The sequence below is a fragment of the Chinchilla lanigera genome, unplaced genomic scaffold (assembly GCF_000276665.1).
Source record: "Chinchilla lanigera isolate Chin_1 unplaced genomic scaffold, ChiLan1.0 scaffold00089, whole genome shotgun sequence".
NCBI lineage: Eukaryota > Metazoa > Chordata > Mammalia > Rodentia > Chinchillidae > Chinchilla > Chinchilla lanigera.
The window spans coordinates 3419224-3447129 of record NW_004955490.1 but is presented as its reverse complement, the minus strand read 5'-3'; the positions used below and the strand labels follow the sequence as shown (position 1 = coordinate 3447129).

At 35.1% G+C, this 27906-nt stretch overlaps 1 protein-coding gene across 1 annotated transcript in view; it reads left to right on the top strand.

Moving 5' to 3' along the window:
* Positions 1-27906, top strand: part of Zcchc16 (zinc finger, CCHC domain containing 16) — a 93832-nt gene that overhangs the window by 50660 nt on the left and 15266 nt on the right. Inside the window, 1 exon segment of the mRNA XM_013504514.1 lies at positions 20775-20842. The gene's annotated coding sequence lies outside the window, so the exon portion shown is untranslated.

Below are 27906 nucleotides of genomic sequence, written 5' to 3'. Positions count from 1 at the left end.
GAGCTACATTTTCATTAAGAGAGTAGGCAGTTATCTGTCAATTTCATCTTCTGAAGTTTTTTTTGTTCTAGTCAAATGCATATTATTGTTTAAATTTTATTAGCACATGTTTATAACTCATGCATTTTGCAATCATCATAGGGAGGTAGCTACATATACACGTTACAGTTTGTTTTTATTATCCCCTACCACCTTGGTGATAGCGGAGCCTGAGGAGAAGGGAGGAGCAGGGGTTGCCCTATCACCTTATTTTATTTGTTGATATTCATTGTCTTAGCACCTGTTATGACACATAATGTTTACATTGATTAGAAATATTAAGAACCTATAAGTAGCACATCCTTATTCCTCTAATTTCCTCTTCCCATGCCCATCACACCTCTCCTTCTTCCCTTGGACCATTTCCTTATTGGAAGAGATCTGTCCCCTTGTCTTTTTCTAGCCATCCTTTATTATTTTCTTTCTTTGTACTTTGCCTCTCTCAAATGAGAGATATCATATGATATTTAAGTTTCTGTGTCTGATTTATTTCACCCAACACTGTATTTTCCAAGTGTGGCCGTTTTCCTACAAATGCCTCAAATTTGTCATTTTTTATGGTTTAGTAGTATTCCACTATATTTAGAACCCACATTTTGTTCATCCAATCATCTGTTGATGGGTGTACAAGCTGTATAAATTGTGCTGCTCTAAATATTGGTTTACAAGTATCAGTGTAGTATGATGAATTAAACTTTTAGGGAAAAATACCTAGCAGGGGGATAGCTAGGTCATATGGATTTTTTTCAATTCTTTGAGAAATCTCTATATTGATAACCATAATTGTTGCACTAGTTTGCACTTTCAGTAACAGTGCAGGAGTGTTCCTTCTGCACCACAAACCAGTGTCCTCACCCTACTACCGAATGCAAAATGTCAATATCCTTAAATTACAAGGTAGGGCTCTAAAGCAGAGACAATATCATCCACACTGAAAAATGGAAAATTTCTTTTCTGGGAAGAGAATTTGTTATTGTTTGACTTCCTAATTACTGTCATTCTTTCTGGAATAATATGAAATCTTAACATTGCTTTAATTCGCATTTCTTTAATGCCCAGAGATGTTGAACACTTTTCATATACTCGGGATTATTATAAAAAGGTCAAGATGACCCAGTCTCTGGCCTCTGGCTTCCTGTCTCACAATGTGTTCTCTCCTTCTTCAGTGTGCTCTTATCATGATGCTATCTGCCATGTTGTGATGTAGCCAGTAGGGTCCTCACCAGAGGTCAAACATGTGAGACTTCCCAACCTGAGACTTTCAGCCTACAAAACTGAGTTAAATAAGACTCTTTTCTTTATAAAGTAACCAACCCTGTGTATTTTTCAGGTATTTTCACAACAATAGAAAACGGACTAATGTAGTGGATTATATTGATGAAGCAAGAGCAGGTGCATTTAGTTCATCTAAGAGCTGACATGCTAAGGATGGAGGGTCAGATGATTCCTAATGTTCTTCAAAATATTTCCTCAGTTGGAACTGGGATACTAGGAAAGTAGTCACAAGAAGTTTTTTGTAACTCATTTTCTTTTGACATGATGCTTCAATATAAAAGACTCAAAGAAAGGAGCTGAGAAAGAAGGAATAAAATGCAAGCATTAATGGGATTGAACAGCGAAAGAAGAGTATACTTCCAGTAAGAAATTAATATGGTAAGCAGTAGAAATAGAGTGATTAAGAACATGAGCTGTGGCAGCAAACAGACCTGATTTACATTCTGGCTCTGCCACTTATGCTCTCAGCCAAATTTAAAATGGGATGAAAACAATACTGATCTCATGCAGTTCTTGTGAGGAGAAAATGAGAGTGCATACTTAAAGCATATAGCACATTTCCTGGCACATAGGAAGTGCTAAATATAAGAGTAGTTATTATAGCAAACCATTTAAACATCACCCAATTTAACCCAACTTTATTTCCCATAGCTCTTGGCCACATATAATAGGTTTGGCCACTTAGGGCTGTTGCCATGCCCCAGATTTCACCTTTCGTATGTACATCTTCCATTGCTTATGCTGCTCTTTCCACCTAGTTTGCTCAATTGTTCTTTTCTACTGGGGAAAAATTGTATCTACCCACTAAGATACAGTGAAAGTTTCACCTTGTTTGTAAAGCTTTCCCCTTCTTTTAATTCAAGTGGGATTTAGATTTTCTTCTTTATCATTTCATTTCCTTTTCATTGCAATGTGTTAAGTGTTATATTAGCCTTATGAACAGCTGTAAAAATTTTAGTAATCCCCATGACTTTGTAAGATCAAGTGTTCTATTATATGTATCTTCACATCATCAGCACAAGAACTTGTACATAGTAGGTATTCATTCAAGTTTGTTGACTGGACCTGGAATCATTAATAGGAACTTTATCACCATTTCCACCTATTTTATACTAGATTAGAAAAAAATATGAGAACATATATGAATCACTAAGAAGCATGAGGGTATGTTAGTTTGTGGTTTTTACACATATAAGGAATTACTCAGAATTTATCTTGGAGAGTTTAAATAAGGAGAATTCTCCTATTTTGCCAAGTGATAATCAATATTCATATTAATATTCCAGTGTATTTCCAGCTCATGGTGTGCCTTATGAGTTGTCATGAACTTTTATTTTTAAAATGTGCTTTTATCCTTCTTTGAGAATTTATAGATAACATAACTGAAACAGTTCCCTTGTAGAATCAGAACATTTATTAAACCAATGTAATTCAGTCCTAAGCTACACTGGGTAATTGTGATTTTGACATCTATAAGAAAGAATGACAATTTTAGCAGCCTAATTTCCATCAGCTTCTACCATGAAACTCACAAAAATTCCAAAAAGTCACCTAAACTGAGTGTGTTTGCAAATGTCTATAGTTCCTGAATTCTGGGAGTTTGAGGCAGGGGGAAGCCCAGCCTAGGCATCTAAGCAACTTAGAAAGTCTCTCTTTCAAAATAAAAGTATAAGAGGGTTGGAAATGTAGCTCAGCATGAAGATGCTGGAGAAAAAAATGATACCTTCTACAGCACATACTCTTATTCCCATCTCTAGAACACAAAATTAATAATGATCTTCAGTTTGGCATTTGATTCCATATATTTTCATTCTTTTTAAAAATGGTTGTGATAATGTGATCTTTCCTTACACTCTATAAGCTCTGAGTTCAGGAACTTGGTCTTCTACTTATGTGTAAGCCACATCAATGCTTTGCATATTTCTTTGGAAGCATTGGAATTCTTAGTATGTAACAGTTGACCATAACTGAATTTAGAGAAATAGATAAAGCAATAAATGCATAGAATAAATACATTAAAAGACTTCAAAGATCCAATAAAATCACTAAATCTGTAAATGGATCTATACCAGAATCAATGCTGAGATATTTTAACAATTTTATAACAAATAGCATTTTTATACATGCTGTCATTCATGTAGTGGTTTCATAAACTTCTCTTAAAATAGAAAATTGGAGTGGGAATAGATGCTTAAGTGCCTAATAATCAAATAAATTGTTAAAATGAAAATATTCTTAGAAAATAGAATAACAAAAATGATCATTTATACAGCAATTATTATGAGTTAGGCATGCTTCTAAGTGTTTTGGCTGTATTCTGTTATTTAATCCTCCAAATTAATGACCCTGTCAGAGATATATGGTCATAATTACCATTATTTATATGAAAAACAGTTGAGGTTTATAGAGATGAATTCACTTTCCTGAGGTCACAGGTGGTCACCACTGGGAGAACTCTACTCCACAAAGCACTGATTGAACGAAACTGCAAGAAAGTTCTATCACATTTCTATACAGACAGAGCTGTTGGAGAGCCACTTTTATAGTCATAGTTCTAGAAAACTATCTAAGAAAAGCAAAATGATATGAACTCAGAATAGCAGAACCAGAATAATAAATGGTGTGTGAATAAACAAAAAATAATTCAACTTTTAAATGATATTGTATTCAAAGTAGCAGCCCCTCATCCAAAATGCTCCCCCCTCAACAAAAAAGCATTAAAGGCAGAGTGAGAAATAAGCCTCTGTGTGGGGCTAAATATGAGAACTTTATAGAATAACAAAGGTTCCCTGAAATAAGAATTAAGATAAGCAGACCAAAAGAAGAACTCAAGGTAGCACAAAATACAGAGTACAGTTAGTGTGGAATTTATAGAGCACACACTTGTAGGTTTATTGTAGTGAAAGTTTCACCTAAAAGTAAAGATACCATTTTATAGTGACAGCTTAGAACTTCTCTGTAAGATGTACTGATCCATTTTCAACATATGCTAGTTCAGTTTACCCTTCTCCTGTAAAATTGCCTTATTTTCCAATCATTTTACAAAGATTCCCTACCCATTTAAGAGCTCAAAATGCTCCTGGAGTCTTTAGGTATAAAAGTCCCTTCTTGCCTCTCCCAGGCATCTCCATTGTCTTATTCTCTTCTGTGTCCTATTTTTATGTTTTAGAAGAAGTAGCCTTTTCTTTCACTTGAACATCCAGGTTTGGAGTTCTGCCATCTCCATGCTATGTCTTGTAACCTTAGCCTTACTATCACCTAAGGGTTATGGTGCTCAAGGTGCACTTTGTCTAAAATGATCCTCACCCTGAACTCCTGTAGCAGGACACATAGGCTACGTGGAGTCCTGTGCTTCTTGGAGGTTTATATTATAACATCCATCACTGATGATGAATACTTCTAGCTATGTATGGAATGGGTGTGTGAAACATGTGAAGTAAAATGGATTGAATGTAATAATTCATATCTGGAATTTCCGTCTTATTCCTGGGACACAGCAGCTGGCCTGAGAAGTTAGCCTAGATCACTATCCATCTCCCATAGGTCACCTGTTGTCTGTAACTCAGTTTTCCAAGTGTGGAGAAATCAGGGAACCTTCATCTGCTTGAAAGGCTAGGGAGATGCTGAGTATATCAAAGTGCTTTATTGTCACCCAAACAACCCACTGCATAGCCGTCTCCTTAAACTACACCTTTAAGCTAGTATTGCATATGTGTGAAACCAACTTGACCTGTATTAAGAGATTATTATTGATGACTAAGTGATTTCTCTCACTCTATGCAGCCCTCCTGGCAAAGAAAAGCAGAATGTGTTGTCTACTTTTCACTCCAAGATTTGGGAGTATCCTGTGCATGTTGTCACACAGTGAGACTTTAGCTGGGTGGATATGACAGCTAGGTGGTGTTTGGGTAGGTGACTTGATTGTTCTTGCTGTGAGGTTAAAATGCCTCCATATGTCCCTCTTCTGGCAGTGTTTTTCTGAAAATAAAGTGACTGATCCTCAAAAAGGAGCTGCAAATGCTTAGTAGAAGTGCTGCCTCTTCCTAAACCCGTGTCCATGGAAAATATTACAAATCAATGGCAGAAATCTTTCTTGTGTCTGGAATCAACCTCATGATCATTCTTGATAACACTGCAGTGGCCACTGTCAATGGGATGGATTTATTATGTGAAATAAAAATATTTCCTGCCTTTGACCAAGAATATACAGGTTATTTGCAAAATGATAGATAGCAAGCATCATAGACAGCAAACTCCAGTAATGAGTGTACCTGTAGCAATCCAAGTTTATTTAGCAATGGAGACTTCCTTCCCTAATCCTGTCTACCATTACTCCTTTGGTCATCCCTGGCCCACCAGCAACACAATTTTTCTAACAGAAACCGAATTTATTAAGTACTAGGTATCTTTTAGAATGCCCCATGGATCAAGATTAGCCCTTCCTACTGACTGATTTGTTGCTCATCCAGGCTCTCAAAAGACTTATGAAAATGATGTCAAACCCAATCCCCTAGGATTTTAGCTTCTGTTTATAAAATAGTCATTTAGTTTCACTTCTTTGCTGTGCACGGTGGGCAGAGTTGTAGCTAAAAGTTGACTGCGTCATGATTAAAGTGAACCTAGCTTCCAGTCATGCCTTTGCATCCTAGGTATAGTTTTCCTCCTGGAACCCCAACTTCCCCATCTTCATAATGGAGAGAGTAAAAATTGCCTTAACTACCGAGTGGTTGTTGTGAAATTGTTAAACAGTTCATTAACTTTTTTTTACTCAATAATTTTGCTTCACATTTCCAGGTAGAATTTTGGCTCAAAAGAGTATTTAGACTGGATACATACAAGTATGTATTTCTGTTGTTTTATTTTGTTCTTATAAGGAATTTTTTATTTTAAAGAGACAAAAAAGAGACAATAAAAATGATACAGAATTTCAAAATAAGATAATAGGAAATTAACAATGGTTATTATATTGCATATTATTATCCTCAAAATAGTTGCTCAGCTTATCAGGCATAGGCATGCAAAACTGATCACAGAATATAAGCACTAACGGTTCCTTTCAATGAACTGATAGAAATTAATAGTACAATTATCTTAGCTATCTTACATATATATATATGTATATACATATATATATGTAATTTTTTTCCTTCCTTCTTTTCTCTTTTCCCCACCCCAGTTGTTCTTTCCTTCTGAGCAGTTTCTTTCCCTTTCACTATATCTATTGTACTTCTTAGATTTTATTCTTTCAGTTTCTTACACTGGGGAGACAATGCAATGTTTACACATGCAATTCTGATTTATGTCACTTATGAGTATGATCTCTAGTTGCATCTATTTACCTATGTAAGCCTTCAGTTTATCTTTCTTTATAGCCAAGTAGTACTCCATTGTATAAAAAGTACCACATCATTTTAATCCATTCCTCAGTTGATGGACATTTAGGGTATTTTCAAAATTTAGCTGTTATAAGTAGTGCTACTATAAACTTGAATGCAAATACATTGCTGTAGCATGACGTTTTCATTTCTTTGGGGAAAATACCCAGAAGAAGAATAGCTGGGTCGAATGGGACCTTTAATCCCAGGTTTTGAGGAATCTTCACTGATTCCTACAGTAGTTGTACCAGTACACACTCCCACAAACAATGGTGAAGGGTTCCTTTTGCCCTACAGCCCCACCAGTATTTGTTATTGGTTGATTTCTTGATGATAGCCATTCTTTTTGGATTGAGATGGAATCTCAGTGTTTTAATTTTCATTTCTTGAATGACCAATGCTGTTGAACATTTTTTTGTATATTTATTTGCCATCTGTATTTCTTCATCTGAGAAGTGTGTATTCATCTCAGGTGCCCATTTATTTATTGGGCCTTTGAATTTTGGGGCCTGGATTTTTAAATTCTTTATATGTTCTAGATAGAAATAAGGGGATATTTATTTTACTAAAAACCCTATTTTGTTTAAATGATTTGAGAATAGATTGACTTATTCCTTAACTATGTGTCTAGGGGCTGGGGATTTAGCTCAGCGGCAAAAGCGCCTGCCTGGCAAGCGCAAGGTCGTGAGTTCGGTTCCCGGTACCGGAGAAAAACCAAAAAACAAAAAAAACCAAAAAACAAACAAACAAAAAAAAAACTATGTGTCTAGTGATCAAGTCAGAGTAGATAGCAGGAACCAGTCAATGGGTATGTGTTGTAGAGGTTTGAGAGCAAAGCAACTTACCAACCAGTCCAGATCAGTCTTTAATAAGAAAGAAAGCAGAGATTTCTTAGAAATTGATACCACCTCCCAACCTCCTCTGGTCATCTAGTCCAGTGATTTTCAAACTAGCTTTCAATCTACTAGGCCTCCATAGGGATTTCTCAAAGTAATCCTTTTATGCATTTTATAGTCTTGCTATGAACGAACAAAAGAAAAATTTGAAAAATATAGTATGCAGCCTATGTTCCCTGGCTTCCAATCCTTATTTGATTCAAACTAGTAGTTATTAAATGACTTCCTCTCCAGGTTCTGGGCCTATGCTTATCTAATATCCTCAAGCCCAGAAGAGGGCTTGAACATACTTGAGTTGGACTTCACTATGTTTTTCCTCTCTTCCCATGTTCCTTTTTGAAATTTGAATGCTCAGTCTATGTTACTCAAACCAGCCTTTAGTTCATATACCCAGTGTCTGGGATGATTTTGCAAACTTCCTTCACTGATTAATGAGGCTCAGTCATATACATCCAAAACAAGAGTTCTTTCTGGGTAGGACTTGATATTTCCAGATTTACTACAAATTAAAGGACATAAATGAGTTCAAATACAGTTATAAGAGTCCTAGGCCACGTTATAGGGGGTGTTGATGAAAAAAACTTTAAGAAATATGCTACTTAAAAGGCAGCAAAAACAAAGTCTTTGTTAATATCCATTGTGAGTGCTGGCTGTGAAAGAATTATTTCCATTTAGACATTCTTTTGGTCTGGCTACACAAAGTCTGATTTATCTTTTGGACTTTGAGTTGTAGAGAAATTCACAGGCATTGCAAAACAGCCATAGAAAACATAAAAGTTGATTATTATTGTGAAGGAGGTTGAAGATAAATCTTTTGGCAACTGCTGCATCTGGGGTTGCAGTTAATGACCTTTTTGGATCAGTGCCCAGGACACAGTTCTTTCATGTACACAGTTCTACTAAGGATGCAAACAGTCTGAAGCAGGCTGAGTAGCAATTTAATAAAGTGGATCCCTGCAGAAAGCAGGTTAAAAGCATTAATGTCATCATGTTCACTTAGGAAAGAGCCTTTCAATAGCCTTGGCTTCGTTTTCTCCTAATATATGAGGCACATGAAGAAAAAAGAAAAATTAAAAATTTTTTACTGAAGATTTAAAATTTATATACTTATGTATTCTGATTTTTGACGCATAATTGTACATACCTACATGGCACAGTGTAATAATTTGATGCATGTATATTAGGAATAATGATCAAATCAGGGTAATTTTCAGTTACATCCCCTTAACCATTCATTTCTTTGTGCTGGGAACCTTCAAACTTCTCTCTTCCGGTTCTTTATAAAATGTACAATGTATTATTGTAAACTGTAGTCATCTTGGTGTATTACAAAACACTAAAACTTATTCTTGTTTATGGTTGTATCAATTCTTCCATCAGTGGACACCTTGTTTGATTCCTTATCTTGGCTATTGTAAATAGTGCTGCAAAAAAATAGGTGTGGGTATCTTTCTGATATGCTGATTTCATTCCTTTGGATATCTACCCAGAAGTAGGATAACTGGTCGTATGATAGTTCTATTTTAGTTTCTTTGTTTTTGCAGTGCTGGGAATTAAACCAGAGGCTTTGAATATGCTAGCTGAGCATTCTACCACTGAGCTATATCTCAAAGAGTTATTTTTGTTTTTTTTTAAAGGAAGTTGCATATTGTTTTCCCTATTGGCTGTACTAATTTATATTCCTGCCAACAGTGTAGATGAGTTTTCCTTTCTCTGTATCCTCACCAGCATTGGTAATTTTTTCTTTTACATAATAACTATTTTAACTAAGATGAGATTATATCTCATTGTGATTTCAATTTGCATTTACCTGAGGATAACTAATACACTTTATTTTTAGAGTAGTTTTAGGTGTATATCAAAACAGTGGAAAGTCCACAGGTCCCATAGACTCTTTGACCCCACAAACACATACAAACAGCTTTCCCCGCTATCAGCATCCCACAGTGAAGTGCTACATTTCTTATGATTGGTAACCCTGTACTGACACATCATTATCCAAAGTTCACAGTTTATGTTAGGGTTCATGCTTGGCATTTAACATTTTATGCGTTTTGACAAATGTATGATGACATATGTCTACAATTGCACTATCGTACAGAATATATTCACTGCCCTAAAAATCCTCTGTGCTCCACCTATTCACTTCACAAACCCCTACCAACAGCTGATATTTGTCTTATCTCCTTAATTTTGCCTTTTCTAAAATGTCATATAGTTGGAACTTTTCAGTATAGAATTTTCAGATTGGTTTCTTTCACTTAAGAATATACATGGATTTTTCCCTCCTGCTTTCAGGACTGGATAGGTTCTTTTGTGTGCTCAATAATATTACATCATCTGTACCTTAGCCTATTAATCTAGTCATCTGCCAAAGGACATCTTGATTGCTTCTAAGTTTGGGCAACTATTAATAAAATTGCTATAAATATCCATGTACAGGTTTTCATGTGGACATAAGTTTTCTGTTCCTTTAGATAAAGATCAAGGAGAGCAATTACTGAATCATATGGTAAAAGAGGTTTAGTTTTTAAAGAAACTGCCAAATTCTCTTCCACAGTGGCTACATCTTTTAGCATACCTGACAGAAATGAATGATGAGAGCTCTTACTGCTCTACATCTTGTCCCACATTTGGTGTTGTCAGTGTTCAGGATTTTAGACATTTAAATAGGTATGTAGCAGAAATTCATTGTTTTAATTTCTGAATCCCTAATAAAGTGGAACACTGACCATGCTTTCCTATGCTTGTCTGTCACCTACACAACTTCTTTGTTAAGATATTAATCTTTTAAAGAACCATTTTTGTTTCACCTCATTGATTTTTCTGTACTGATTTCCAATTTTCATTTTGTTGATTCTTGCTCCAATCTGTATTTATTTTTTCTGTTAACTTTGGATTTAATTTGCTTTTTCTCCTTTTAGTTTCCTAGGTGAAAGTTTAGATTAATGATGTTTTTTTTTTTCATTTGTAATATATACATTCATTGCTATAAATTTCCCTCTAACCATTGCTTTTGCTGCTTACCACCCATTTTGATAGAGTATTTTCATGTAGTTCAAAATATTTCTATATTTACATTAAATTTCTTCTTTGAGTTCTTTTTTATTTATAAAGTTATTTTTATTTGCTGTTTAATCTCCAATAGAGTATTTGGGATATTGTAGCTTGCTTTCTGTAACTTATTCCTGATATAATTTTTTGTGTCCCGAGGAAGACATTATATAATTTCTATTATTTTAATCTTACTAGATTATGTTTTATGATCCAGAATATTGTCTTATCTTGGTGAATATCCCATGTGAGCTTGAGAAGAAATTGAATTCTACTCTTGCTGCATGAAGTAGTCTACAGATGCCAATTATGTCTAGTTGATTGATGGTGTTGTTAGTACAACTATGTCCTTACTGATTTTCTGCTGGAAGGATCTGTCCATTGTTGATAGAGTGGCAATATTATCTTTTACTACAATAGTGGATTTATCCATTAAATTTTACACTTCTACCAATTTGTGCTTCAGGTATTTTTGACACTTGGTTTTTAGACATGCACAAAGGATCATCAGGTCTTCATGTACTGACCCTTTATCTTAATGTAATGCTCCTCATTCTCACACTTTTATGGCTCTGAAGACAACTATGCCTGAAATTAATGTAGCTATTACCACTTGTGAAATTAGTTTTAGCATGGTATACTCTCCTTTATCATTTAATCTGGGTATGTCTTTATACTTGAAAAATACCTAAAATAGGGTCCTAGAAGATAGCATATAGGTAGTTGTGTCTATTTTTTAATGCATTGACCCATGTTTGTTTTATCCATGGATGTATTTAGACCATTGGTGTTTAAGGAGATTATTGATAAAGCAGAGACTAATATCTACTTTATTTGTAACTTTTCACATTTATTGTGCTTGTAGTTCTTTCCATTTTGCCTTCTGTAATTTTTGTTGCACTTTTGTGGTTTTATTTACATTTTTAATTTTTTGTGGTGTTGAGTATTGAACACAGGGATTCATGCTTTTTTTATTTTAAAGAGAGTAGTAAATGAGAAACAAACAAAGAATTAGAACAATAACAGCATACCAGTATCATGAACATAAATAAATCAAAGCAAGAACATTCAAAGTGAGAGAGTCTCAAGACAAAATAATATGAATAAATCAACAGTGGTTGTTACATTACGTATTGCTATCCTCAACTACATTGCTCAGATTATCAGATGCAAGAATGAAAGATTGCTCAAACTATTATAGGAAATAAGAAAATAATTCTTCGATAAAACAGTAGAGATATTAGACAGTTTCACTGGACAAGATGGAAGGAGTTCACCATTGTAATTCCATTGCATATTGTTACCTTCAAATCAGTTGCTCAGACCACCAGACCAGCATGCACAATCAATCAGAACATAAAAAATTGTAATCATTAACTGTTCGTGTCAATACACCACCAAACATCAGCAATATTCTTATTGCAGCTATTCATATATGTATTTATATTTTGCCTTCCTTTTTTCTTTTTTCTTCTTCCCCTCATCCCAGTCATTCCTTCCTTTGAGCAATTTCTTTCCCTTTCCTGGCATCTATTGTACGTTTTGAGTTTCATCTAGTCTTTCAGGTTCCTACATCAAGGAGACAACATAATGTTTACCCATCTGGGTCTGATTTATTTCACTTATGATGACGGTCTCTAGTTGCATCCTTTTACCTACAAAAGTCTTGAAATTATCTTTTTTAATAGCTGAGTAATACTCTATTGTATAAAAATACCACATCTTTTTTATCCATTCCTCAGTGCATGGGCATCTGGGTTGTTTCCAAGATTGAGCAATAACAAATTGTGCTGCTATGAACATGGGTGGACATATATCGCTGTGGTATGATGTCTTTAATTCTTCTGGGAAAATACCCAGAAGGGGAATAGCTGAGTTAAATGGGACTTCCAATCCTAGTTTTGTAAGGAATCTGCAAATTGATTTCCACAGTTGTTTCACCAAGCTACACTCCCACCAGCAGTGGAGTAGGGTTCCTTTCTCCCCACAGCCTCTCCAGCATTTGTTATTGGTTGATTTCTTGATGATAGCCATTCTTTCTGGGGTGAGATGAGATCTCCATGTTGTTTTAATTTGCATTTCTCAAATGAGTAATGATGTTGAACATTTTTTCATGTATTTATTCGCCATTAGTATCTCCTCATGAGAGAAGTGTGTATTCATCTCAGATGCCCATTTTTGGATTGGGTCTTTGAATTTGGGAGGCCTGATTTTTTTTAATTCTTTATATGTGCTAGATAGAAGGCCTTTGTCTGAGGGGCAGTTGGCTAAAATTTTTCCTGATTTGTGGGTTTTCTTTTTACTCTATTGGTGATTTCTTTAGATGTGCAAAAACTTTTCATTAAAATGAGATCCCAGTTGTTGATTCTTTGAAGTATTTCCCATGCAGTGTGGTTTCTGTTCATGAACTCTCTGCCTGCCCCAATGTCATCAAGATTTTTACCTATTTTCTCTTCCAGTAAATTTAGTGTTTCTGTTTTAATATTTAGATCTTTGATCTATTTGGACTTTAATTTAGTGCGTGGTGAAAGATATGGGTCTAGTTTCAGTTTTCAGTATGTGGAAAGCCTGTTTTTCCAGCACCATTTATTAAAGAGGCTATCTTCCTTCCGCTGAACATGTCTGGCCCCTTTGTCGAAGATAAGATGACTGAGTGTGCTTGTAGCTGTGTCTGTATCTTCTAATCTGTTCCATTGATCTTCAGGCCTGTTTTTTGTGCCAGTACCATGCTGATTTTATCAAGCAGCTTTGTTATAGAATTTTAAGTCAGGACTTGTGATGCCTCCTGCCTTTCCTTTGTTTCCCAAGATTGCTTTTGCTATTCTAGGCCTGTTCTGGTTCCAGATGAACTTTAGGAATGTTTTCCCTAGATCTGTGAGGTATACTGATGGTATTTTAATTGGGATTCATGCTTGGTAGACAGTCAACCACTGAGCTAAAATCCTAGTCTTTTTTTTGTGGTTTTATTAAACACATCTTCTGATTCCTTACTTTGTCCTTTATTAGCATATTAATTATATTTCCTTTTGTAGTGATTGCCCTGCAATTTACAATAAACATTTATATCCAATTCAAGTCCACTTTGAAATAATACTATCCTATTCAATAACATGAATACTTGTATTAGTCAGCTTTCTGGACATTGAGACATAACACCCAGCATATACAACTTAAGGGATGAGAGGTTTAACTTGCTCATGGTTTCAATTCATGGACAGATGATTCCAGGGCAGAGATATTATGGTGCAAAGGCATGGTGGAGTAAAGATGCTTAGTTCATGGCAGTCAGGAAACAGAGGAGGTGGAGAGAGCAGGAACAAGGTACCAGACATAGATCCCATGATTATGCCCCCCTAATGGGGAGGGAAACCAATTGTCTTGAAGTATTCAAAATTCTCTCTACTATTTATTTTGAAATACACAGTAAATTGTTGTCAACCATAGTTAGCCTACTGTGCTACATTAGATAGTACTTCTCTACCCACCTGTATCTATGAAGCACACTCTATCCAACACCCCTCAGTCCTTCCCAGGTTCTGATTAACCACTATTCTACCCTCTATTTTATTAGATCAATATTTTAGGTTCCTCATATAAGTGAGAGCATGTGGTATTTGTCTTTGTGTGTTACAATGTTTTTGATCTGCAGCATTTCTGTCTCATTCTGTTTTAAAATATCTATCTCTCTGCTTACATGATCCATATGTTCTTATATGTTACTTTTTCCCATTAAAGCCCTTAGCATATTAATCATGTTTTTAAAAGAAATTCCTGTGCTAATAATTTCAACATTCTTGTGATATCTGACACTGGTTATGCTGCTTGCTTAATCTCCTTAAATTGTATTTGTGGCCATTTATTGCGCTTCATAATTTTTGAAAGACAAATATGATATCTTAGGTAAAAGGAATTCAGTAATTAGACCTTTAGTAATGTTATGAGGAGTCATGAGTGGCCAGGAAGCAGTCTATAGCTCTATGTTTAGGTCTCAATCTTTTGATAAACATGTGTTCATCGGTACAAATTTGACCAGTGCTTCTCAGTTTCTTTTTGTTTTCTTTATATGTGGGAGAGAATAGCTGGATGGGCTGGATTTATTTATTTCTCTTTTCCTACATGGAAGGTTAGAGGGAACTCAAGTTGGATGTTCCCCTTACCGGCTGAAACATGCTAGATGGGGCTGCATTTGTGTATGGTTCTTTATCCAGGAAAGTCAAGCTCTAACAAAATCATAGCAGGCTAGACTCTGATTAAATAAGTGCTCTTGGTAGAAATTCTATTAACAAAAGAATGCCCTTGCATTTTGAAATGCTTATATTTTCTACTATAACACTGATGTCTGCAGTTGTTTCTGGCTTGGTAAGCTGGACATCTCTCTATCAGCCTGTCTTTCTAATTTGGGTGCAACTTTCTGCCTTGTGTCCTCAATTTTTTTACAACACTTGAAGAAGAGTTGTTGGTTTTTTGGTGTGTTCACATTTTTACTAGCTGTTAGAATTAAGTGGCCACTTCTAAACTCCTTTCATGCAGAACTAGAAACCAGAAGTCAACTTTGAAATTTTACAAATATAGTTGCTGTTTTCTTCTGGACAGTGTCATTACCATAGATCTCTGGTTAGTGATTCCCTCATTAAGGATATATTACTATTGGCCCACTACCTCACCACCAACACTACCTAGCATCTGTCTATACTCAGAATACTTTATACACACTTGAGTTCTTCAGAACATATCAGATGAAAGCCAGCTGTTTTCCCAGGGAGAAAGTTCCAAGATTTTAGACCCTTAATGTGACTATTTTTAAATTATAGTACAAGTTTTGTGACTTTAATATTCTTATTTCTTTAAGAATTTCATTAAATATCCTTACTGTCATTGGGGAAACTTTTTCATTGTAGGGAAATATATTATGCAAAAGAAATAAATTTGAAGTAAGTGCCTTCATGACACATTTCCACTAATTGGCTTCCCTTGCATTTGAGCTCATTTTCAGCAGGAAAAGTGGAGGCAGAAGGAACTGCAAAGTTCAGAAGGTGACAGGGAGGAGGCTAAATGAAAATTTAGTGTGAGAAGAAAGCTGGAAAGAAGTCCAAAATGAGTTAAATGATATTATCATGACAGCTATTGACAAAGCATAAGCAAAGACTTAAAATTTATTTTATGTCACATTTTTGCCTAAGAATATAATTCATGAGGTTATTAAGTCCAAGCTCACATACCATATTTATCTCTTTTGATTCTTTGAAGAAGATATTTATGAAATGGTAAAGCTCAAACATTTTATTCTTTTTAATTATTTTATTATAAATACTATACCAGAGGGTTCTTCTTATTAATGACCTTTTTAATTTCTTCTTTATTAAAGCTAAAGATGTATAATAAGAAAGTACAAAGAAAGAGTAGAATGAATAAGGTGGAGAGACGTAGACATTTGAAAGAAAAACTCTAACCTTGCTCTTCACTATGAGAAAAACATTCTCAGTAATTGAAAATTCCAGCTCCTCATCTTTTTACTTGTGAACATGGAAGTTCAAGACAAAATCATATAATTTTAGGAAAAATCAATAATTCTATAAAATTTCTGGTCCTTTCTTTTTTTTTTTTGGTTTTGGTTTTTCTCCGGTACCGGGAACCGAACTCACGACCTTGCGTTTGCCAGGCAGGCGCTTTTGCCGCTGAGCTAAATCCCCAGCCCCTCTGGTCCTTTCATGAACACAGAAAAGTGTTGCTGAAACAAATATGGTTTGTTGTTGTGTTCTTGATGTGTATTTAAACAAATCAGTAGGAGACCTGGAATAACCAAAAAATGTCTTGAATATTTCTGGTAAATCACTTTTCCTCCAATTATAAGAGAAGAAAGATTATTCTAATCATGGAATTTCCTTGATAAATTTCCACTACATTCTCTAGCACCCAAGGCGTGAGAAATATAACCTAAGGCCTATTGTTCTGCACAACATTTAGTCTGTCTTCTTGGTTTTCTAGCTCCAACCTAAGCCATTAATTCAACTGAGTGGGCAATTTTCTCACCACTTGGACAAGGACAGCAGTCACCCAGAACATCAGTGACAGAAATAGGGTAGCCCTTTAAGTAAGAAACACTGGGCTGTTCCTTAGGGTATTTGAGCTCCATGGTGGGATTTATTTCTTGGATTTGCCATTTGCAAAGTGCAAACAATCAGTGTTTTTCATATAGAAATATCAATACATGGACATGATAAACAAATTTTGCAGAAAAGACAGGAAAAATAGTGTAAAGACATTCTAAATGTTAATCTGATAAAATCGGGAAATGGTACACTTTTACTTCCCTTATGCTTAATTACAGAGGTTAAAAAAACCAAGTTTTGCCATAATGTCAAAAGTGATAATAAAAGAAGAAAATTTCCATCGGGCTGCTCTCTTCTCTTTTCTTGTATATTCTCTCCTTTTGGTTCCTTTTCCTTTTCCTTTTCTAAATGACTGGTAAGAGAGGAAGCATCACATTTCCAGACCTGAAATTATACTACAAAGTTACTGTGATTAAAATCAACATGGTATGGGCAAAAAGCAGGCCTGAGAATCAGTAGAACAGAAGAGAAGATGCAGACACAATCACAAACACACTCAGCCACCTTATCTTTCACAAAAGAGCCAAACATGTTCACTGGAAGAAAGATAGTCTCTTAAATAAATGGTGCTGGAAAAACTGGCTTTCCACATGTCAAAGACTGAAACTAGACCTATGTCTGTCATCATGCACTAAACTAAAGTCAAAATGGATCAAAGCTCTAAATATTAAAATAGAATCACTAAATTTACTGGAAGACAAAATAGATAGAAATCTTGAATACATGGTGTAGGCAGAGACTTCACGAACACAACCAAGACAGCAAGGGAAATAAAGAGTCAACAAGTGGGATCTCACCTTATTTAAAAAAGCTTTTTTGCAGCAGAAGAAATAACTGATACAGTGGAAGAACAACCCAAAGGGTGAGAAAAATTATAGCCAGTTGTGCTTCAGACAAAGTACTTATATCTAGAACTTATAAAGAGTTGAAAAAAATGAGACATCCCAAGTTCAAAGACCCAATCCAAAACATGGCCATCTGAGATAAAGACACACTTCACAGATGAAGAAATACAAGTGGCAAGTAAATACATGAAAAAATGTTCAACATCATTGGTCATTCAAGAGATGCAAATTAAAACAACACTGAGATTCCATCTCGCCCTAGAAAGAATGGCTATCATCACTAAGTAAACCAATAACAAATGCTGATGAAGATGTGGGGAAATATGATATCCTTCTCCACTGTTGGTGGAAGTGTAGACTTGTATAACCACTGTGGAAATCAGTGCAAATATTCTTCTAAAAAACTAGGATTAGAGGTCTCATTCAACTCATTCTCCTTCCGTGTAACTTCCCGAAAGAATGAAAAACATCACACCACATTAGTATATGTGTACCTATGTTCATGGCAGTACAAGTTGTAATAGCTAAATCTTGGAAATAACCCAAATGCCCATCAACTGAGAATGATGAAAAGATGTGGTTTTTTTTTATATAATGGAGTGCTACTCAGCCGCAAAGAAAGATAAACTGAAGACTTTTATAGGTAAATGGATGTAAGTTGAAATCATACTCATAAGCGAAATAAATCAGATTTGTAGGTGTAAACATCATGTTGTCTCACTAGTGTGAGTAACTGAATGAGTAAATAAGGTCCAAAATGTACATTAGATATTGTTTATTGGGATGAAACTTCAAAAGAAAAGACAAACTCTGATGGGGGAAAAGGAAAAGAAGGGATGGAAATACAAAAAATACATTTATACACAAGATTGTTAAGATACTTATACAACTAGTTTCTCCTAGTTCATTAAAAAAGGTTTGTGCTAATATTGTTTGGACAAGATATCTTTCCTATATCTTATACTCTGAATAACTACTATGAAGACAAAAATATGCAATGCATTAATTATTATCACTCACCTACTAACCAGTTTTGAAACTCTGTTTTGTTGTTATTTTTATTTTTTCTCTCTAAAATAAAAAGGAAGAAAAGAAAATTTCCAAAATACTAGTGGAAGAGTAATGAATGAAACACTGTTTGAATATTGAATTAGGAAAAGTGGTAGTTACATCAGATGATAGTTCATATAAGTTAATCTGTCACTGAATTGGGGACAAAAATAGAATATGTGTATTCCAGGATTTTGGAATTAAAAAGAAATGAAAAAACAAGAAATAATAGAAAAAGTAAACCACCAAAGATGTATTAACATTGACATAAAAAAGATCTACAGAGGTGGAAGTGAATTATCTTATAAACTGGCTAAACTTTCAATTAATAAGGTCCAAATTGAGTCAAAAGTCAATCTCTGATCAGAGATGAATTTCTATAAAACAAAGGTGAAAATCTTTTAAAGGTAATAAAAACTAGGTCATAGAAATAGCAACTTTTTATTCGGTAAAATAAAGATATTACAAGATATTTCACATTTAAGAAATTTTATGTGGTAAATAACAGGGTATTCATATATCAGATCAACGTTCAGTATCTTAATATGGATGGTAGTTTTACTGCTGTAAATTAGTATAGATACACATTTTAAAATGCACATTTAAAATTAGTATATTCTATATACTTAAAATTCATTGAGTAATCTTTCAATTAAAGAGAATATATGTAGCAAAAAAATTCACAGAAAAGCCTCCAAATATGCTAAATTCAAACACACATAACTTATTTTTGGTTGCCATTAGCTTATGCCTACTTTCCTATCTCAGGCAACCCAACTTTCTATAATTTTATCCCAGTAAGAATGAAGACAACGGACAACAACAATGTTTTAATGTTCCTATAATATACTATGTGAAGATAATAACTTATAAAGTAAAGAAGTTTTCGTGACTGGAAGATTTAAGCAGTGGGGCTATGGTGTCTTGATGAGGGCCTCTTTGACTATGCCACATCATGGTAGAAAAGTGGAAAGAGATGTGGCTATATATCAAGTAGACCAAGAATGTGTGGAGTTGTACTTTCATGAAAACTTACTCATTCCTTGCAGACTCAGTTTACCTCATGGCATCAGCCTTAGTCCTTTCACATGTGTGCAGCCCCTTTGACCTAATTATCTTTTACGAGGCCCTACCTTTTTAAAAAAAAAAAAAAAAAAAAAAAACTTTTATTTCTAAAATGTGACTTAATTATACTCCAAATGTGCTATGCTGGTTTTAGAAGTGATCCTGAAAGATAGAGTAACCAAAGGAAAAGCAGTCAGGGCTCCCAGTCCCAGGCACCAAGATGTCACTCTTGTGGCAACTCAGTCTCTGGAGTTTTTTCAGCTGTTTCTTGTGATGCCCAGGTGTTCGTTTTGGATTGCTCTGTGTGACAGAGAGGGCCGGCCTTGAGGAAGAGCAGTAGCCCACATTGTCTGCTTTTATGGGCTTAATAATATGGCCTGGCTTGGTGACAGCCTTGAGAGTGGTGAGCTTTTGGAAGGCCCTCTGGGTTTTCTACATGGACCCTATAGGGGTCTGGTTGGTCCTTTCAATTTGCTGATAGTGGGTGAATGGGTATTGAAGCACTCACATCTGATGAGCTGCTACATGGATGTAGTGCTTCTCATTGATAATCACATTTCATGGGCCCTCCGTCTTAAAGGTTCCACCATTTCAACTCTGCCACGCTGGAGAACAGCTTCCAATACACGAATTTTGGGGAGACAAACAATATACAAACCATAGAAAATAACAAGGTAAGGACTTAAGGGATCCACAATTCAGAATTTGTTTCTCAACTACACCATGTTTATTATAGAATATCTGTATGAGGCATTGAAACATTTATTAGGAATGTAGGTGTTTTGAAACATATAGACTAGGGATGGATTCTTTGTTTTGCCACTTACTCATTGTGGAGTCATGTGTAAGCCAACTAACCTTTTAGAATCACATTTTTTCTTCTGTAAAATGAGGATAAAATGACTTCATTTTGCTGTTTTCACAATTACATGAAATTATGATGTAAATGAAGTACAATGTTAGAACCAAAATAGGTCCTGTATAAGTGAGTTTTAGCAGTAGTGGTGGAGCCTGTTATTTGTTGCCTTTGACATCCATATTTACCAAATGTTTATTCCCTTCTAGCACTGTTACAGAAAGTGGGCTCGATGTCTATTCACAAGCTGATATGGCCATGGATCTTCAGTAATTAGGTACCTATTTTGTCATTTTTCAAAGATGATTTTTGTCTTGAAAGGCTCCTATTTGTCTTGATGAACATAACTTTATTTTAGGTTATTACCTGGATCCTAAACATTTCCCCAGGTGTCAGTAAATGGATGTATTTTAAGTTATCATTATCTGATTGTCATACTAATTATGAAGAGCTATGAGCAAAAGTTACTTCATATTTTCTGGGCAATCCAACTGAACAATTTAATCAAACTAAATTGAGACTTCATGCTTCGTGCCATTCACCCTTCACTAATTGGTAAGGTCTATGAGAGGGAATGTTAAACTCTAGGTCCTAAACCCAGTCAACTTTAGTCACTTGGTTTACTTGACCATCTTCTATTGCTATAACAAAATATCTGAGTCTAGGCATTTTATTTAAAAAGAGGTTTATTTTAGACACAGTTTTGAAGGATGAAGTCCAATACCAGGTGGCTCCATCCATTTGGGCTCTGGTAAGGACCCCCTCGGTTACATCACATCATGATTTATGGTATCATGGTGTGAATACGTGCAAGAAGAAGAGATCACTTGACAACACAAAATGCCAGGGCTTAGGGAAGGGTCAATAGTGCTGTTTTCTTACAACCTATTGTCCAGGAAACTAACTGGGGTCCCACAAGAGCTACTCAATCCCTTCCAAGCATAGTGCTCTCACAATGCCTAAATTACATAACACTAAATCCTACATCTTAAATATTCCACCAACTCAACATTGTCATGGTGGGTACAAAGCTTCCAACATATGTACTACAAACCACATCCAAACCATATCCAAACCACAGCACTTGGGAAATCATTGATGCTATTAAGCATTAAAATACTAGATTCTGGGAAAAACAATGTTCCTATAGAGACCCAAGCTAGGAAAGTAAATTTACCAGCTTTGTACAATTCTTCATAGTTCTATTTTCATATGACCCACATCAATAAGCCTCAAGATCTCACTGCTTCTTTTTCTTTGTTTTATTTTGTTTTGTTTTGTTCTGTTTTGTGTGCTGAGAATTGAACCTAGGGCCTTGTGTATGCTAAGCATATGCTCTACCAAAGAGCCACAGCCCCTAACCCCTCACACTTGTTCTTGAACCACTGCTGATAACATATTGAAGGTTTTGATGAAATTAAGTCCACATCTACGCCAGCAATCAAAGACAGGATGTATGAAGATCTGGAACACACTTTTGCTGGTAAAAACAGTTGATGTTTATGGTGAGAGTATTGGCTGATTTTCAGTATTCCTTTACTTTCTGCAGTGATGTTCAAACTTGAATGAGTTACTCAAATAATCTAATACAAGAGGACTTCGTGTTTTCAGTTTATACTATCCTTATGCTAGGTACTTCTCCCAAGTTTTTATAAATCTGCTAATACATCTACATTTTTACTTATATAAAACTTTTATCAAAAGTCATTTGGGGAGAAGAAATGGTGGAGGAAAAAGAACATAGGCCTTCTCTGCACAGGAACCATTATCAGTGACAAATCCATTTATGGACACTTAGCCCAGTTTATTGCCTCCACTGTAACTGGCTCAAGCCCATTTGATGACTGATTCTTTATCCATGCATAATTATACTGATTCCATGTTTTGTTCACAAAAATTGTGAATGTAACACGCGTTCATTTTTACATCTAATATAACATTTTCTCATTGAAGTTTCATCATTTTACTTTGCTGGTTTATTTTTTATGAGAAATGAAATCACGTGGCTTAGGAGCAAGTTACTCAGATATATCTCTGCAGGACCTCCCAACAGACTGAGTCCCGGAGGCCTGGTGGCAGGTCACAACCAGTTTCCTTCATGGTGACACATCCTTACAGACGATAGGAAGACTTAACAGTCTGACAGACACTTAAAGTGTGAAGATGAATAAAAGATACATCACTCCCCATGGGTATATAAAAAAGCTGTCAGTTGATGTAAGCCGTATTCTAAAAACATACAGTACCATAGCAGGGCTAGAAGGTGTAAGATAGAAAAAAAGGTTGGCAGATGGATCATTTTTGATAGTCAGGTCTATGTGGATGTAAAAACGCAAGTTGAAAAGGAGTTTGCTAGCTCTCATCTGTTGCTCTGCTTTGCAATCCACATTAGGAAGTTCTAATTTCTCTTTGATTTTCTTCAAAACCTATATTATTAACCAGGAGGTAGACTAGATCATGATGTAGTTGCTATGTCTAATGTGAGCAGTGACAGGTAGGGAATTCTAGACAAAATATCTCACTCATGGACTGTTGATTTCCCTGTACTCCCTTATAATTTCTTATTTGGAAAATATACAATTTAGAAACTCTGTAAAAGGGAAACACTCATTTTACTCTAGTAGGGATGAATTTCCACACATATTCATACTAGAGCATTAAGGATTGCAAGATAGCCAGAAGTCAGGTGAAAGTGTAGGGTACAGAAGGAAAAAGTCAGAAGTCACAAAATTTGGTATTGTCTGTTTCATACTCTCATAAAACACATGAAAAATTCTTCCAATCTTTATCTCATACATGAATCTGCTTCAAAACAGCCCCAAGATGTGTTCATTCCATATCCAGTGATAGAGAGCCTCCTCCTCTTTCTAATGAAGATGCTTGCTCTATTGTTAGGCAGTTCTAATCTTTAAAATTTGTAAGAATTTCAAATCTGCTTCCTTGTCTTTGCAATACTGTTGATGTTTGTCATTAACAGACTTAGACTGTCTTCTTGTGCCTATGAAGGCTTTCTGGATGCCTGAAAGCAGCTGTCCTGGTTCCCAATCCCAATGAAGCATTTCCTTTCACTTCCTATATTTTGCAAAAGACATGCAATAGAGATAATAATGAGCAGCCCATACAAGAAAGAATGAATGATGCATGCCCTTCAGGAGCAACTGTAAAAACATATACAAATAAACTGTAAAAGAATGAATGTGCCATGTGTTTGATGTGTATACAGTGGTAACACTTATACACTTCTGATGAGAATGCAAACAGTTACAGCAGCTTGGAGGAACAGTTTGCAGTACAGATATTTCTCATTTAGTGACCGAGTTAGGGTCCTGTAGCTAGGTCATTATTTGAAGGGGTCCTTACATCAGAAATTGTATGTGGTATGTACAATATAACATTCAAAACAAAGAAATGATCAAATGAAACTCCAACATCATGACTTTGCTTTTATTTGCACAACACTTAGGTGCAGCAGTATAATATATAACAGAACATAACATTACAGTACTGTGCTGTACAATCTAAGCTGTAAAAGTGACAGTACCATATAAACAAGGTGTGCTGTACAAGAAAGACATTGAAGCTTTATAAACAAGATCACAGAATTGTACAATAACAAAAAGATAAGTCATAAGTCAGAGCAGTGGGTTGTAAATCTGAACATTATACCTTGATTGTAAGTTTGAATAGTCATTAAACAAGTAAGTTGTTAAATAAAGATCATTTCTATTGTATAAAGTTAAACATTGTCTTACCACATGGCCCACTCTTAGGTACTTGAGAGAAATGATTATGGTATTCATGTCACAATGTATTTGTAGTATATCAAAGCATCATGTTGAAACCAGAACTGGTGGTGCATGGCTGTAATCACATCTACTTGGAAGGCTGAGCCAGGAGGATCACAAGTTTGAGGCCAGTCTGATGAATATCATGAGACACTGAATAAAATAAAACAAAATCTCCAAAACAATATCATGTTGTACACTTTAAAAATATATAATTTAATATGTCAATTATACCTCAACAAATTTGCAAAAATATATGTATGTACACAGAGGTGTATAAAAATGTTCATAGCAGCTTTATTTGTAATGGTCTCAAACTGGAAATAACCCAAATGTCCATCAAAAAGATAAAAAATATGGTGTATCAAAACAATGGAGTATTTCTGACAATAAAAAGAAATGATATACTGAGACATGGCATAGCATAGTTGAATCATGAAGCATGGATGAAGTGAAAGTAGCCAGACACACAAGGCCACATATTCCATGACCCTATTTATATTAAATACTCAAAAAAGGCAAATCTATATAGACATGTATACACATAAAAAGTGGTTGTCTCAGGCCAGAAATGGAGAAATTGACTGAAAAATAACATGACAGAATTTGGAGCATGATGAAAAGGAAATTTTGAAATATACATAATGGAGTACTGGTCAGTCATAAATAAGAAAGAATTTGAATTATATGCAGGAAAATAGATGGATCTTGAGATCATAATGCTAAATGAAATAAATCAGATACGAAGGAAAATGTTTTATTTTTTATCTCATATGAGAAACCAACAATATAAATAATTTGAAGGGCAAAATTAAAAAAAAACAGATGATAGGAAACTGGGAGGTAGACTTTGTGAATATGGGACTGAGATCTGGGGAAGGAGGGTGAGGAGAGTGTAGAGAGAAGAGGAAATAAATATGATCAAAAAGAGATACATATATGTACAAATTCTCCAAGATATATATAAATATTATGCATTGCAAAGACATACCAACAATAGCAAACAATTGAAGCCAAAAGAATTCTAATGAAAATATTCCATAGAAAACATTTTGTGGTGATGCTGACACAGACATATATTATCTGTCAGAACTCATTAACCATACAATTCAAGTAGGTGAATTTTATTATCATATATGTAATTGTACCCTTGATAAAGCATATGTATTTAAAACTAGCTATCTTTCATTAGAGAGTTATATCCCATAATATGCCTTTCTCCTTATAGGAGCATCTTGAAGAGTACAAAGGTCATCAGAGATAAAAACAAATGAAAGTAGAGAAAGATAAGCACCCTTGGAAATATGACGTACTAACAAGATGAGAGAAGTACACAATGGCCTTGCTGAAATCTTGGGCTCAGGATAGAAGGACATTACAAAGGAGCGTGCTGTATGTTATAAGCGAAGGCTGTAGTACAGTGACACTGACTTCCCACCTGTGATGAACATAAATAAGAGAGCTCTTTTCTTGTCACTTATAAAGTGTCTTTCTCGTCACCTACAAAGTGTCTTTCTCTGCAGTGTCTGTCTTTGTATGTCACTGCTTATTGTCTCTTCTCATAGTTCTGCCACTTATTTTCCTTTATGCTCTACTCAAATTTCAAGCCGCTCAAAAACAGCTTTGTAAATAAGGAGGGGAAAAGGGATTGAAGAGAGGGCAAGGGAATGGGAAAAAGAAGCACTAAAATATGTTGTGTACAGGTATTAATTGCCTATGATGATTGTGATCATTGTATATCTAAATTGCACCGATAAACTTAATTTTTAAAAGAGACATTTTCTTTGAAAGGCTTTCTAGTTTTGGTTCACCTAGACCTGTTTCCAATCCTGAATTGTACTCTTAGAGTAAAGAAAACTTGGATCCTCCAGAGCTTATGTAAAATTTATGATCATTATTAGTTTACAGATGTGGAAAATTAGATATATGAAATTTAAAAAATGCTCAATTTTAAGGACCTAATAATTTCTCATGACCAATATATACAGTTAATATTCTAAACTAGAACTGATTTAGGTCTAATTGAAGAACGTGGGCTAATAAATATTACATCTTTTTCTCTCAGACTACTAAAACAATACCTACTACTTATTAAATGGGTATTATGAGCCAGACATTCAGATAAGTAGTTTGTATGCACTACTCAAATATCTCAAGAATGTCCATGGTTATTGCTATTTCCTAGTGGCCAATACAGTCTCTGGGACAAAGTAGATACTCACTAGATATTAATTAGATGAAATGATCAAGTTTCTGTGGTGGATATTACTGGCTTATGAATAAAGAAAATGACGCTTAAATTGTTTAACTTGCCTGATGTTACATAACCAGCAACTGGTAGAGCCCAAACAAAGCTTTACTACCCTCTGCATATCTCAGAGTCAGGTGTAAAGAATTTCAGCAAATGACAAGGGAGAGCTCTAGCAGTAACTGCTAGGATCCTTGCTGCTGCTGCTGCTACCGCTGTTGCTGCTTGATCCGCTAGAGAATTCCAACCCTTTCTACTTCATCTTTTCACACCCCTAGAAACACCCTCACTGCCCAAGTTTTTGGCCCAGTTATGCATAAGGTACAAAGCATGACAAGTAAATAATTCCCCCATATTTACTTAAAGGTTTTGGAAAACAACATATCTTTTAATAGCTCTTGTCTGGATTTAGCATTTATTTTCTTTCCAAAATGAATATTCTTTATTTTCTTGTCCAGATAATCCTAACCTAGAGCCTGAACTAATATCACACTCTTCTAAGAGGGAGAGATGCTGCACACTAAATTGTCGATTCATCTGAATAAAATATATTTTCAAAAGTATCCAAGGGTTCTTCTTCCTGTTTTGGCTCACATCACTCAAGTAAGTCCAGGGCTGGGACATTTGTCTCCTGTTTGGTCCCACTGCCACAATTCTTTGCCTATCTGGCTAATTCATGAATTTTTACTATGAGAGCTTACAGAGGTGCACTGGGGCAGGGCTTGGTTTTCAAGGCACATTAGGGGAGAATAAGAGATACATACAGAATGAAGAATGGAAAACAGCAACAACACCTCTGCTAATATCTACTTTGAATGATGGCTGCCCTGGGCTGATGCCATAAATTCAAGAAAGAATTATTGAGTACTTTTATAAATATCTAAGGAAAGATGTTAGGCCCTGGGAATTCATAAATGAAATACGATAATTTTTATCTCTATGTAACTCACCGTCTAAAAGGAAAAATAAGCATATCATAATTACTAAAAGTGATGGGGTTATTGCAAGGAGAAAGTACTACGGCAGATAATGTTTACTGAGTTAGTTTAAGCTACTTGCTCCATACCAAGAGATTTGACTAGAGCCACTTTTTCAACAGCAACATGTATACCCAGATGGAAACTGGAGCTAGTTTTTTCAGCAATCTTGAAGCATCTGCAGAAATATAATCAGTGGTTTCTACTAACTGATGTCTATTCAATGCCAGGAAATTTACACACACAGTAGCATGTTTTTCATGAATTTAATTTGTTCTATGATTTTGGAAAATGTGGCAGTGTTTGTGTTTGTGTGGAAAAGATGGACACA